Source organism: Passer domesticus, chromosome 1, assembly GCF_036417665.1.
Source record: "Passer domesticus isolate bPasDom1 chromosome 1, bPasDom1.hap1, whole genome shotgun sequence".
In the NCBI taxonomy this organism is placed as follows: Eukaryota; Metazoa; Chordata; class Aves; order Passeriformes; family Passeridae; genus Passer; species Passer domesticus.
The window spans coordinates 22,150,639-22,166,483 of NC_087474.1; the positions used below are offsets into that span (position 1 = coordinate 22,150,639).

General features: G+C 39.4%; 1 long non-coding RNA gene across 1 annotated transcript in view; it reads left to right on the plus strand.

Moving 5' to 3' along the window:
- Positions 1-6,712, plus strand: part of LOC135294453 (uncharacterized) — a 78,122-nt gene extending 71,410 nt beyond the window's left edge. Inside the window, exons 8-10 of the long non-coding RNA XR_010356560.1 lie at positions 2,069-2,163; positions 2,307-2,398; positions 3,799-6,712. This is a non-coding gene — a long non-coding RNA (uncharacterized LOC135294453). The remainder of the gene's footprint in view (positions 1-2,068; positions 2,164-2,306; positions 2,399-3,798) is intronic.
- The last annotated feature ends 9,133 nt before the right edge of the window (positions 6,713-15,845 follow it).

Genomic DNA, 15,845 nt, shown 5'->3' on the forward strand with positions numbered 1-15,845 from the left:
TTAGATGTTTCTTTGTACAAATGTAAACCCTTCTGCCCCTGTGAAATTAGGGCCAGAGAAGAGAGTGGCTCCTTCAAGTTGTTCCTCTATCCTGAGCACTGAGCAGATCCAAACATCCCTAGGCTCTCCAACACTTGAATTCTAGATCCAGATCTGGACATGGCTTTTACATTTTAGGCTCATTTCTGAGTAAGCAGAAGCAGTGGTACCCCACTGATCCAACATTGACAGCTACAGTCAAAGAGACATTAAAACACAGCAAAGACAACTCCCCAGTGCAGTTAAATTCCCAAAGAAGGGACTCAAGCTGCTACTTTGGAAGCAGCTAAGGAAGACTTTCAGATGTCCCAGTCCTTTGCACCAGCTTGCCAGTCATTCCTTTTCATCATTAAACTCAGCAAGGATTATTAACACAGTAACTGGCTCAGCTTCACCTGTGTAAAAAAATGTCCTATAACAGTTGCATTGAATTCTCTGAAGATTCAGGGCAGGAACAATCTCTTCTACTGTGAACCTATGATCTTTATTGTCCTTAAATCAAGAGCATTATGAAAGATTGCTCTGGGACTACTTGGGGAAACTGGTGCAGAAAGTGGGGTATGCATAAAGACTTCACTTACAGGAAGCAAACCACTCTGCTGTGAGAGTAAACCATTAGAGTTTATTTGGTTTAATTGACATATTTGCATGTTTGGCATGAAAGGGCATGATGTGGGTTAATTTTTAGTCTGTCTTCCTGTGAAAATGAGATTCATATGGCTTTCCTGTTTCCATCAGCATACATTTTGGCTGTTTGTCTTCTGGGCTTGGACATAGATCTATAGTTTCTGTGAGCTGAATGACAACACCTAGTCACTGGATGAGAAAGATACTATTGCCCGTAGTGAGGGAAAGAATCTGTGGGTGTCCTCCCCTTTAGGAAATGCCACAGAATCTTGGTGTGATACACTGACCCTTCTGAAGGTTTATCCACTGCTCACAGCAGCCTGCTTCTTTGGGCAATATTTAATGCTATGTTAATAAGTTCTATTTGCAAGTCATTAGGGTCTTAATCCTCAGGAACCGGGAACTGCTGGAGACTCATTCAGAGCCACTTGGCTCAGCAATGCCTCCCGTGGGTAGGACTTTATCACCAGGGGCATGAGCAGAAGATGCTACCTGTGGCTTCTGTGCTCTGACAGTTTTCTGTATCAGTTGCTCCACGTCAGTTGCTGATATATATATATATATGCTGATATATATATAGCCCAGGTTCCTAAAGAAGCACAGCCATGGGATAATTGCTATTTGCACAGCTTTGGTTTCTGCTGATCCATGACTTGTCAAAACAATTTTTCAAGCTGTTACATATTTCAACCAAGTTCACAACAGGGTAAATTCTCAAAGATCATGCATTTCCTATAAAGTAATTTAATTGGGAAATTATCTACATTAAAATAAAAGTAAAAGAGAGACTCTGTCAGAGACCTGACAAAATGCCTCAAGCAAGGAGTTCCCACCTTCCTAGATACCAAAGGCATGAATACTGTGGGACCTGCAGATGCTGTTCCACACTGTTTCTCTCTTCTTTACATGTGTGAAATACATAAACTAAGTGGAAAGAGGCTGTTTAAAGTGCATAAGGGCATCCATTAGCTTGCCAAGTATATTTACAGGACATCTAAAAATGGTTGCTAGGATAACTAAAATGTTTATTGGCAGAATATGAGTAGAGAATTTTATAAAATATTTGCTTCTGGACAATAAAAAGGAGGAAAGGGCGATGATTGTACTTCTGAATGTCTGTAACCTAAAAGTTTGCTCACTCCCAAATCCCAACCCATTTGTAATGTTATATAAATGTCATGCATTCCATGTCTGAGTAGAAGTCAAGCTAAGGACACATGACATCTGCTCCAGATGAAAGCAATTCATGCTCACAATGTAATTCCACATATATAACAACTTCCTCAACTGGTTTTTTTTTTTGGTTTTTTTTTGTTTTTTTTTTTTTTTTTTGTTTTTTTGTTTTTTTTTTTTTTTTTTTTTTTTTTTTTTTTTTTTTTGTTTTTTTTTTTTTTTTTTGCAGTTACCAAGAAATTATTTGGGGCATATGGAGGGGGATGTCAGTGTAACAGTATCGGCTTGTAAAGAGAGCTTGGAATTCAAATTCCCCTTGTGAAGGTGAGGGTTAATAACTTCATTACTACTGTCTTGTGAAGAATTATCCATTTGTCACAGACACAGATAAGTGAGAAATTTTCTTATGCTGAATTGTATATTCAAAAACGTGATTGCATATTTTTCTTGTGCAAAAAATTCTACAGGCTTTAAGTGGAAGCAATGCCACAGCACTCCACAGTCACAGTGCTCTTCATCAGCTCAGTACTTCTCAAGCACATGGAAATCCAGTTCACAGGTACAGTGCTCTGCAACAGATTTTGGCTTTCCAGCCTGTTAAGGACACCCTCACAACATACAACCTTGCTGGGATCAGTGCCTGCATACTTTACACCTTTTATGTTATTGCAGTAGTTAAATCTATTCAGTCTTTCCTTTGGCACCCGAGTCAGTTAATCTGGAGACATAAACTCATAAGGGCTCAATGCTCATCTAATAAAAAAGTTAGTCTCTGCCCCAGTAGCATTTACTGCATCATCACTTTTCTTACAAGACATGAATTTTTCAACAGCTTGTGAAAAGTTGTGAACAGAGCCTTAATTAAAACCACATTCAGCAGAAAGGTATCTTATGTTATGAGTGAAGGAAAGATGTGGGTAATATTAAGCAGCTGTTAAAATACACAATTAAGTCAAGCTAATTGTTATTACTGGCAGCCTCAATGACAGATGAGCAGTGAAACGCTTGACTGAACAGGCCTTTGGTCAAACAACTGATGTTGCACAGCTATTCTGCAGTAGGCTCCTGACCCCCATTGAGAACAGAGATGTAATACTGACAGTCAGATAAACAATGGAATTTGTATGAGTATCAAAAGCATTGTCCTTCCTCCTGTTCTTCCTGAAGTGCACCGGCTGGCTGAATCCAGGCCTGAGAAACCCTAATGAGGGCTCATAGGTTTGAGGGACAGGAACCACAAAGGCAGTCTGATCTCCTGACACAGATTCACAACCTCTGCCAGTAATACCCATTCAGAAACTCAGGGCTGAACTGGAACACAGCCCATTAAAGAGACATTCAGTCTTGGTTTTATAGATGCCAGGGATAGGTTTTCTGCATATTTTCCCAGAAGTTTGAAGGATTCTGAAAGTTTCAAAATACAGGTGACAAAGCCAACATAAAAATTTCTTGTCTTCTCTTCCCAGCCTCTGGCTACTTCTGCTCACTGTGGTGTTGCTCCCTCATTTGTGACAGTGCAACCCTTTGTAGACCCATGCTATAAAACAGATCACTATAATGATTAAAAAAGCCCATGGGAAACTCTCAATTTGACTTAATTACAGAAGAAACATTTTGTTAACTGCCTCTTTATAGGCTGAGGCATTACTGCAAACTTGATTTAGTCTTGTTCCACATGACTTACAGTTACTTACATCCAGGGCACGTATAAAATGTCACCTTTCTGCTATGGAAAAGTTTTACAACCACAACAGCTTCACTGCTCTCACTCACTCACTAAGAAGAGAGAGAGGAAGTTTCACTGTAACTGACAATTAACAAATTACTGAAAGGGTGAAAATCTAATATAACCATTTAAGCAGCAGGACAAGAACATGGGAGATTGCTGATTTAGAGAGTGAATTTTATGCCAAAATCACAAGCAAAGTATTTGAGTCAACATCTCATTTTTCTTTTTAGTTTAGAATTGGAGGTTCTGGTGCCTTCCTTTGGCGAATCTTCATTGTTGACATCCTAGGAGACTTTTTGAGGCTTGTAGGAACTAAAGAAGAGCAATTTCCTTACAGAGTTAGCCACAGGATTATTTTTCAGCGTTTGAGGCTACCTGGGAGGCCAGGGGTTGCCAACCAGTTCCAAAGCAAAACCAGGCCTTTTTTTAACCTTGGATGTCTGTGTATCTTTTGCACTTGGAGGGCTTTTACATCAGCGGATCTGGCAATCATGCCTGGAAGTAAAATGTCCAAAGGAAGCATCTGCTTCAAACTCTGCTCCTTGGCCAGCGTGATGCCAAGGTACCTGCACTCCTCCACAGAGCCCTGCTGCCATTGGGAACACCCTTGTGCATGTGGGGAACAGATTGCCTTCAGCAGCCACACCAAGACACAGGATTTACTCTTGAAGAAACTTTGCCTCTTGTCAAATTATGTCTCTTTTGCACCTCCAATGAATGAGAACTTCTTTGTCCCCATATCCCCGGAGACATTTACTATATGCACACCCCATGGCTGAAGAGATGGAAAGTGAACTTTTATGTGTTGGGGCTGGGTTTGCTCAAGGTGCTCATATACATGGTGATGGGCATGTTGGAGAAACTGAATAGGACAGAATATGCTGCCAGCTCTGTTTGAAGTTGCTTTCTTCCCAGTGAGGTGTTCTGATTGTGCCTTCATCCTGTGCAAAGACATTATCATTCATTTAATACAGCTTAAAGTGCAAAGATAAGAGTACAGTCTCTGTGTGGGGGACTCATCTAAGGCTGCAGTTCATTTCTGAACTGGTCAGCAAACAAGAGCAGTTACTGGAGGGAATACAAGTGAATAATGTAGACCAAGCCTGATGAGATCTATGGATGAATCATTCTCTTTTCTAATCTCTTACTTTAAAGAAAAAATAAAGGAATAAGACTGGAAATGAAGCACTAGTTTTTTTAACAGTCTGTGCAATTAACTATTGAAACTGCTTGCTATGGATTGTCCTTCATTTGAAGGCTTTCATACAAGGCAGAATGTCTTTCTAAAAAGGTTCAAATAGAATCAGCCTTGATGGCAGTATCCCTACTTTGTGTGAGGGCACAGAGGAGATTTCTGTTACAACACTCCTGGCCTTAGACTCCCAGTTAGTTTCACTTTAGTTCCTCTCCCCCTGCTTGGTAGGAAAAGAGTTTTTTTAATTAGACAGTGAAGTAATAATTTAGTTCTTAGAGATTATATATATATATATATAATATAGATATATAGCTGCAGTTTTAGATTTAGTTTTAATAGTAGACTCATGCAAAAAAGTCCTGTATGTCCATCATGTCTTTGTCTTTACTTTGCTTGTGGTGATTAAATTTTTTAAGATTCCAGCTCCTGTGACTAAAGCCAGCACCAAGAATAGAGGGAAGGTCTTTGTTCTAAATCCACTAGAATGAAATATGTGACACAAATAAGCACAAAAATAAAGCATCATATCAAGACGCACAGCAAGGTCAGAGATTTTCATACGTGTGTGGCTCAGGTAATGGAACTCTGCTGGCTATCATTATCTCCCTAGCATGACCTTAAAAGTGTTGCTTTTTAAATAATCACTTAGTGCTTAGACTTAAGGCACATGATGTCATTTTGGACACGTGAAATTGCTAAAGCTGCATTGGTTGGTATGCATAACCCAGGGCCATGGAGAAGGCTTGCTCTCTTACACAATGACAGCAGGAAGACAGGCAGGAGAGGCAGGAGGCTCTTAGGTCTTACCAATACCTCTGCATCACCAGGGAGTTATTCATGCAGCAATTCACTTCTCTGCTTCTTAATAGATTAAGCATATTTGCTTCATTGTTTTTTAAATTCAACAGCGTAATAATTTAAGAAAGAAAATTAGGATGAGATGAAGACTTCAGATGGCCTGCACTGGTCTGTCTTCATTAATTTAAGATAGGGGTATATTATGTTATCTGAGAACTTATCCCATAATACTTAATTACTTGAATAACATCTGTGATAGGCAACTGATTCCAAGAGAACTGAAGTGAAGCCAGGGCTGTCAGTGAACTTTCCCCATGGTAATTTAAGCTACTGTTCTGGTCTCTTTTCAGTATTATTTATGGCTGGCTAATTTGACTACCACAAAAAAAGTACATAAACCCAGCCTTTAAAAGATCTATTCCAGATAGCAGATTATCTTGGAGGTAACAGTGCTTCAACATTTTGTCAAAATACCAAGCTGGTCCTGTGGGAGGTTTGAAAATATTTCCTCTCCTTTGAGGTCTTGGTTCTGCTCAATGTGACCTGCACAGCAAACACTTTGAGATGAGGGTGTAGAGTTTGAGCTTACATTTTCAATCTTACTGCAATTATAATAATTAGGAGGATCTGACACTGGTCTCTGTTTTCTTTCTGAATATTAATCCTGTTCATTGTCGCTTGTAGGCATTGACCAGCATTCTAAATGTGTTAATTAACTGTACTTTTATTAATAGCCATCCCAAAGAAAAGGCATAAGTCTAAGACAATTTCCTGCATTTACTTTCAAAAATTCAAATTCAGATCCCTTTTCAAAAGATCCCAATTTTGATATGTTAGACTGAAGTATACAATGTGTGTGTCCTAGCCTTCAGGCTTATCTGGAATCTACATCTGAATAATGTTAGGCTTTCAGCCTCTACATTTAAGAAAAATTTAATCTCTCTAAAAGGTCATGATCTAACAGCAGAACTCAGAAAATAAATCAGGGCAGCTGTCACTATCATTTGGTCAGAAATGAATACTAAAATTCCAAAAACTGAAACCTAGAAGTTGGAAATTAGACAAAAGAAAATGAAATAACAATAGAAAACAGTTTTAATAGTGGTATATGGGGTATTTGTTGGTGAATAAATTGTTAATGGAAATTTCCTCTTCCCCAAATTGTTAAAAATTGTGGTAATTCCTTATTGTTTTTCCATGAAGTTGGTTGGGGGTTGGGTTTGTGGAGGTGGGAGTGGGGGTGTTTTGTTTTTTTAATGTTTACTGACAATTTATAACTCATAGGAAGGCCTATAGTATGCAGTAAGGTGGTATTGCACTGTTTTATCCTTGATTAGGAAAATATATTCATGTACACTTGAAAATTTCCTTACTTCAAGCAATATTATCCAAGAAAACATCACAAATGCTTTGGTCTTCTTGCATTGAGGGCAAAACTCATAAGTTAGTGCTTATAAAATGTATCTTGGTGTTCTTAATATAATTTCTAAGGCTGATATATTTCAAATATCCTCTCTTTAACTGCACCTCTGTTGAGTTCTTTTTTGTTTAAAAATGGAACTTTTGCTATTGCAGAGCACTTCATCCCAGAAACACCAGCCATTTTCTGTTCCATCCTCAAGTTATTAATCTCTTTTAAAAGAAATGTTTAAATAAATGCTTATGTTTCCATTTTCTATTTTTTGGGCTGTGTCCAGAAGATGTACTAATGCTGGCTACACAGAACACTCTTTCTGCAGCACCAATCATCTCCATTCAAACAGAAACCAGTTACATACAGCCCCACACACATCTTCTCTGGCTACAGAAACACTGAGAAAACTTATACCCAAAGAAAAGGAGAAAAATCATTATTACCAATGGATATACAATGTGAAGAATTGTGATATATAACCACATATAACCACATATATAACATATAACCACCCAGCAGACCTCAGTACAAGAAATAAGGATAATTTGCCTTGAAATACATGAATGTGATTCATTAAATTTAGTTATCTACCACGTAGGTGACTAATGTAAATTCTCCTCAGAATTCCTTGGTAAGTAATGGAGAAAGATTGACTCTTCCACAGCATATATCATCCTATTTCAATGTAAATGTTTACAGTAGGTGGGATGAATAACACTCCAAAGATGTGTATCTTCATATAGACTCCATCCAGAGAGACTAGATCATTCATTTAGACTAGGCACCTAAATTGCAGATAACTGAAAGTAAGGGAGTTGGATCTTGCCCTGAACGCCTGGCTGAACAAAATATTTCTCAAGTTACTTAGCAAATGTGTGCTTAAGAGGGCTTCTGATTACTCACAATCCTTTGTGGGCTTCATAACCTGCTGTGCTTTGTCCAGGAGCTGCTGCAGAACAGACTGTGCAGATACTGACATAACAGGGCATCCCATGTTTGTTAGAGAGAGCAAAGCACCTGAGTGCTGGGTCTGGAGCTTACCTGGAGCTCCCAGATGGACCTGAACTAACCAAGCATGGCTAAGACCTGCTCTTAATTCTGCTCCTTTGGGGGAAGAGGACTTGTCAGCAGTAACAGCAATGGACTTCCAATGCCATGGTGCTGAACAAGCAAGCACTCAGAGCCCTAGAGAGCTGTCTCAGAGCTGCTCTTCCCAAATTTCTGAGGCCGTGTTAATGGACAGGGAGGATCAAAAACCTGTGTGCTACATGAAACAAATCCACATCCCACTCTGCACTCCTTCTTTTCTTCTCTGAAAGTATTTAGAAAGAATCCCTAAGGGAGAGTTTTTTCTATTGGAAAGGATTGCTCTCACTATCATGCCTACAACAGAAGATTTTCTTATTAAAACACACAGACCCACTGATAGCCTCATTTAACAATTCAGACAGGTTTACTGATCTGTTTTTGTAGGCCTTAGACCCTCATAGTTCTTGCAATGTGTGAGGATGTGATGGCAACAATGCCTGCATGGTCCTTGTGTCTCCAGAGGGGCTGCCTGAGGAGGTCTGCCTCAGCAACAGAAACCTTTTGCATCAGTGATACTCATTTCCTCATCACCAGGGAAATGATCCATATCATTTTTGCTGACTTTCCCCTAGACTGCTGCCTGTGAAAGAAGAACCTTTTCATTCAATACATTCATAGGGCACCTTCTGTGTGCCAATGTTGCAGGCACATTGTTTTTAAAAGCCAGAGTTGAGCTGGTTGGGCTGAAATTTGCCTTGAGCCTCAGGCTCAAGAATTTCTGAACATCATTTTTGCTGATTTCATTCTTACTCAAAGTAAGAATGAAAGTGGGGAGAAATTATTCTTGGCCATGTGGAAAACTATTCTGCCAAGTCTTTATTTAGGATAATCTTATTCTGCCACACTTTACCAGGAGGACTAGAAATCAGACCTGTGGGAGAATGTCTTCCCATTCAGGATCACAACATGGCATTAGGTCACTTAATGGGCTCCCAGGAGCAGGATGGGCAAGGAGTTAATGAAAGCAGTTTCCCAATATAGGTCAAGCTTCAAACAGACACTTGCAGAGTGAAAGCAGCAGAAAAACATCTCTAAGAAATATTTTGACAAGCTACTCTTTAGTCTTTCCTAACCATTAGTAGCATTCTTAATAATTCATATAGAGGTAATGAAGACCTTAGATAATGGGATGATTCAGTCTCATACACAGAATAAAAGCTAAAAGACTGCTATCAAGATGAAAATTTCAGCAATTTAGTGTGAATACTGAAGCTGCCAGTGCAAGTTTAATTGTGCCTCTTTGGTGTGTTTACATTATGATAGCCTTTATTTACAGAATCATGGATTACTTCATGGTGAGGTAACCATCTCTCTGCTAGTGGGAGTTTTTCTCACAAAGCCTCTCCTGTGGAGCAAGACAAAGGGAGGGACTCTCAGAAGGCTGTCCTTACAGCCTGCTGTCACTGCCATGCCTTGACCAGTCCTCACTCAGCAGCTGAGTGTGGACCTTGGCTTAGAGAATGATAGGGAGCTGTATTTTGTATGTGAAAGAATATTCTGAATAAGGCAGGGAGTATCTAGGAAGATGGGAGGAGGATTTTCAGCTTGTCAGGAGATAAGGAAGTTTGATGCCATTATGGAGAGCTAGAACTTTCCTCCTTTTCCTGAGGAATTTTGTCAGTACAAATGAAGCAATGGGTTTACAATATCTTGTAGCCTCCTAGCAGCAAGGAAGTCAAAACAAAGAGACGGAAAAGCAGATGTACTGGCTGTATCTGCTTTTTATTCCAATGTATCACGTTCATACAAAATATTCTTGAATGCATGTTCACTGTTCTATTCACTAGGCCTAACACACATGGCCATTTGCTGCAGGGCCAGTCTGTGCTGACTTAAGCCTTGTGAAGGACACACATATTTGGTGAAGCCAAAAAAAGGGGGGAACTTTCAGTTTGATCTCAGAGAAAGATCAGGATAGCATTATGTATTAAAGGACATAATAAACCAATTCTGAGTTAAATTCTGTTTAAATTGACCAAGTTTCAGCAGAATCTGTACTTCTATTCAACTGCTGTTTTTAAAAATGGACTATTTGTTCTTTTTCTACCAATATAGGCTTCCAGATTTTCTAACATTCATGAGTATGTTTGAGTGAGCATTTATTCATATAGATACATGTTTTTAACATAACATTTTTACCATTGTAACACAAATAGCTGCCAGAGGAATAATTGAGGAGGCACAGATAGATGTACTAAACGAAGTTGATATTCTACCCAGCTAATTCATATAATCTTCATAGTACTTGTAAACACCTTGCCCAGTTTCCAAGGGAGAAAAAAGATAAAACCAAGACAGCTGGTGCCTGTCTCAGTCTGTGTTAGGATGCAAAACTAGGAAGCAGTCAAAAAAGCAGGGATGATCCCTTTTCACTTGAACATGTGGTTACTGGTTATTAGTCAGGTGCCTGGAGCAGGAAGAGTAAGAATTCATTCAGTTTTGGAATATTACCTAGCAACAGTGTCTGGGAAACCACTGCTCTGAGGTTTTTTTTCATTTTATTTTGTTTTTCAAATGCAAGGCAAGAGTGTGCAAAGTCTCACATGAGATCAAAATCTAAGAAAATCAACTCTCATCATATACCTAGCACTGTAACAGGATCCATAAAAATAGGCTGCCTTAGATTACTCAAATTATATAAAGAAATTATAATCCCCAAACATTTGTGCAGATAAAGTCAGTTTCACTTAAAAGTTCACTGGAAGTTAGTGGTGCACACAACATGAAATCAGACTGGATTTAAAAAATTCTTCAATGGGAAAAAATGCATCCAGGCATCTTACAGATCCAAGCTGGCATTATACTACTGCAGAAACAGAGGGTTACTGTAAAACAGCAAAATAAAATTATTTGAACTGGAATTTGACCAGGACATGTTTTAAGATCTGGTTTATAGAGAGATGCCTCTACCTGAATTAAGGTGCTAGCAAGATCATATGCCAAAGTCAATAGTATGGATTTTATTTAACAGTAGAATGTGAGTTAGAGACAGAAATAAGTAGAAAGGAGAGAGGACACGAGAGATAGATTAGGCAGAGATAGTCACCATCTGTGGATCTGTCCTGTTGATCCTTCTTCACCTTGGTCTCCTTGATGGGGGGGTATTGAGGTAATTCAAAACTTTTCACTATTTATTTACACAATTCTCTTACTCTATTGGTTAAATAATTCCCTCACTTCTAATGGTAATTAGTTCTTTTGAATCAGTGGGTTGTCTGAGTCCAGGGGTTTCTTTAGGGTGGTGGGTTGTGCCAGATCTCACCCCTGCCAGAATCACCTTTTACCAAGTCACAGCAGACTTCAGCACAGTTACTGAGCTGGCTTTCCTTGTGGATTCTTTGTGTCCATTATTAGCGTTCCCACAGCTCTGCCAGCTCTGTTTACCTCCCCCTGGGCCTGAGATAATGCTCAGACAATAGTATCCCCTTTATCTTATCTCAAATTCCCATCAGGTAGCTTAACTGCACAGTCCAAGTTCCAGGAATCCACGGGAGGCATATTGGGGTGGGGGGAGTTAGATGGGAGAGGGGTTGGGAAGCCCTTGGTGGTCACAGATGCCATCTGTCCATAACTTGGGTCACTGTTTGACCAGCAGTGGGTCAAACAGTGGATGTGGGCAGCTGCCCCTCCACAGTTTACCCCAGCAGGAGCCCTTGACTGGATGCATTCCCCAGGAAGTGCCAGCCAGACCTCACCAGGGCTGGAGCCAGAGCCATCCCGCTCCTCCATTCCATGCTTATCTCATGGCAAAGTCCTGCTGAGGTCTTAGCAGTGTTTGAGACAAGCAATTGGGAAGCCCTTACAACAAGTAACTTCTACTACAAAAAATATTACTATTTTGAAGCATAATCCTAAACATCCTGCATAAAGTTTTTGGGATGCAGATGGCTTTCTTCCCCCTTCACTTGTTCTAATAATCATTGGATTTTTAAAAAACTGTCTCATTTAGATTTCGTTTAAAAAACAGATCAGAGCACTCCCACAGAGCACTCCAACATCAGGTCATTGTCCAGGCTGCTGGAGGAAAGATGGTCTGTATCTATCACATCAGAATCTTCATGTGAGTGTGATAAGGAAATATAGAGCAAATATTTGGTGTGGTTTTTTCAGTTCTCAAAACTTTCATCTTGCTTCTACATAGAAAGTAGGCCACATATTGTGAATGTCTCACCATTATCCCATGGAGACAAAATGTGTAACAGACTTGTATGCCTGTAGGAGTTTCTGCATATTTCTCCTTTTTTCTTTCACATACATAGGCACTATTTATTCTTCAAATAACCTGATGTGTTAGGGGGGTTTTAAAACTACTGTGATCGAAAGAAGCAAGTACAAATTTGTCTCTATTGTTTATATGGCATATTATCATAATGAATTTTTCAATTAAATGTGATAATGATAACAAAATGACAAATGAAATGCTTAGGCAAATAAAGAAGTGCTTTGAAATGCAGAAGTATTTGGAGTTAGCTGAGGGAGAATAAAAAATTCTAAAGTATAACTTTATGAGAAAGAGTGGCTGGACCTTCTTGTTCAGAAAAGTCCCCTGTCCAAACCCACTCTAACAAACTCCAAACACACCAGGCCACAACACAAAGTGCTTGCTACCACAGGTTCAAGTGAAATCAAATGCAAGTCACAGTCTCCAGCTCACAAAGGAGAAGCTAATGGACAGTGAGTGGAATGTGAGAAAACACATGGAAGTTTAGAGCGACAATCTTCAAAATTATGGACAGATGTAGCACAATAAGATGTAGCAAAATAAGAGCAAGTCTTTCCATTTACCTTTTGATTATGACAGCTCGGTGCATTTATTCACATATAGGCAGGGCAGGGAGACCTCCCTTAGTGCAGAATAAAGACTGGTGCCATCTTCCTTTTGTGAACTGGGCAATTAACCTTTAGTTTTGTCCACACTGACACACTGCTGTTAGTGGCAACCTCATAGTGGTGCCCAGAGCCCTGCCAAGTCATCATCTTCTACCAGAATGTCTACATGTCACACATCCTCCTCTTCCCAAAATTAAACTTCATGTGACAAGAAAACTTTGTACACAGGGAACCACAGCAATATTTAAGATAAGTAAGTCTTCAAATATAGGATTTGTCTTGTCCAGCTTGACTTGCCTGTGGTTTAGACAGCTCTACCAGAGCTCATGGCCCTCAGTTTCTAGCACAATTCATAGTGAGAAATAAGCACTTTTATAACATCTTCTCCTTACTAGACAACTACTTTAAACTGAAATTAATTGTATCTAAAAGTGCTTATTTTCCTGTTTTAATTATAAAAGTTCAGGTAACTAACTCAAGTATATATACAGAAAACCAAAACACTGGCATGTAGTCACACGTTGGCATAATTTTGGGTCTTTGCCTCTTTAGCCACTTTTAACATGTATGTATATGTGTATATCAGAAACCTTTGTCTGATGCTGAGAGTGGAGTTCTGACTTCACTGAATATCTAAATGTCCTGAGATCAGTTAGTGAGGTGGTTAAAGAGGGAATGATGGGTTATGCCTATAATACTTATTGTTTCTCACCTTTCATTACTCCTATGTAACTAGGGATCATGTGGCAAAAAGAGATTTTCTAATCATATACTATTTTCCATTATGGTACTTGGCCTCTGCTGTGCTGGTCCAAAAACCACAAAGCAATGTCTTTTTTAACATCCCCAGAATGTAAACCAATTCAGAAATACGGAGATAAAGAGGAGATATCACCAGCTAAATAGCAAAGTAATAAATACCCAATGACGTTAGAAAGGGTACCAAGGGGAGTTAAATCTCACTGGGTTGGATTACAAAACAGTAACTCCTTTAAGCTGAAAGAAGGAGAAGTAAATAAATCATCCTGATGGCATTTATTTACGTGCAGCATTTCTCTCAGCTTCCTGTGTTGATTATCAGGATCTCATGGAGGAGTCAAGTCTGGCAAAAGCAAGAGGCAAACATGGCATAAAGCGCCTGGTCTTGTTTATACCATGTTTTCACTGACAAAAAAGTGGAGGGTGTTTTACCTCTGGAAGGTAAAGCTCATGTTAACTGTCTACTGTAAAATGATGGTGGAGACAAGACCTTACACCCTGACACCAAATCTCCTTTGCCATCAGAAATTTTTCTAGAAAGGCTCTGATGGCCACTACAAAAAGTCCTCCTTGCTGGAAGGGCTGTCTTGTGTCTTCACAACAGTCTTGCCAAGGGGATAAGTGTGTCCTGTCATTCAGCATCCAGCTTTTTTCTCTGGTTCTTACTCCAGACTTTTCCATCTGAGAGAGACCTCAGGGAAGGACTGTTATTTTATGAGAGGTAATTTGGAAAAGACAACCACAAGCAGAGAAGTTACATTCAATAATTTAATTATTGTGTGTTACTTGTCTTTTTACCAAAACAAATTAAGCAACAGAAAACTTCCATGCTTTTGTTTCAGAGAAAGTCAAATAATTAGTTCTCTGAGCTTTCCAGGCCACTTCCCTGCTTGTGTGTAGGGCTGTGTGGTACTGTTAAAATATGAGTAGAATTTTGACTCATGTAGAGATGATTTTTTTGCTGACTTCAGAGGTGGGAGAAGGGTATGGTCTCTGGGTGCAGATACAGGGGAGACAAAGGGTAAAGGGGAAACAAAATACATCCTCCTCCCTCAGAGGTTACAACACAACTGTTGTCCAGGCAGCTCTTGATGGAGAGGAGGGAGAAAGATATCTATTATTGTTCCCCCTTGTTAGATGAGGATGTGGATAATATCTCCTTTGGGCATTTCCTATGGAGATTTGCATGCTGCACACTGTATTTTTTCAGACACAACCCCAAAGGCACAGCACGTATCTTGCACAAGTTGTGCTCAGCCATGGCTGCTTGAATTTGTGTCCTGATTATTTTTTTGAGGACAAAGAGGATTAGAAGTGATAAAATCTTGCATTTCTGTAAGATCATTCCTGAAGGACCAAAAAGACATTAATTAATCTTCCCAATAGACCTGTGCGTAGTGAAGCAAAATCCAGTAGAAAGAGATTAAAGGTCTGTCCTGTTTTCAAACTTGCTTCCCAAAGTATCTTTTGTTACAGTAATTTTATGCATTCACATTTTAAAGCATTTGACTCAGACTTTTACCTAACCATGCAAGGAGGCCCCACAAAAAATCTCAGTAATACATCTTATGGGTAACACGACAAAAAATGCTTCTTCCCTCTTACAAAAGTTATTCCAAGTCAGAGAGAAGTTTATTGGTAACTGAAAATCCACCTTGAAAATAACCTATTTTGAACTTACCTCTAGGAAGGTTTATTTAAAGTTTCAGAGGAATGTGCCAGTGCTTATTTTAGGAGCTCATTCCTTCCCCTCTTTCTGACTAAATAAGATTTTTGTCTTGAGCAACACAGTCCTCAGGCAGGGGGCTATGGGGCTAGTGAATCCCAACCAAAGGTATGTGCTCATCTGGCTGGGGAAATCCTTTTGGCAGGATCACTCCACTGACCTGCTGTGTAAAGTGCCCACAACCACATCTCAGGATTCAGGCACTCCCGGCCCCTTGTGCATTGTAGGTGAGAGAAAGACATAAAACATGACAGATAATGGTTCACAAACAACTTGGCCTGAGAGGTCTCACTGATTTTACATTCTTCTGAATCAAACTGGCAAATGTGAAAAGAACACGATAAACCCACTCTTCATAGTGTTTTTTTCCTCCATGGTTACAGTGATCTAATCCTGCATGAGCTCAGTGAAACAGGTTGCATAATATTTGGCTCCCCATTTTGAAGTCTGTAGCTATTATACCAGT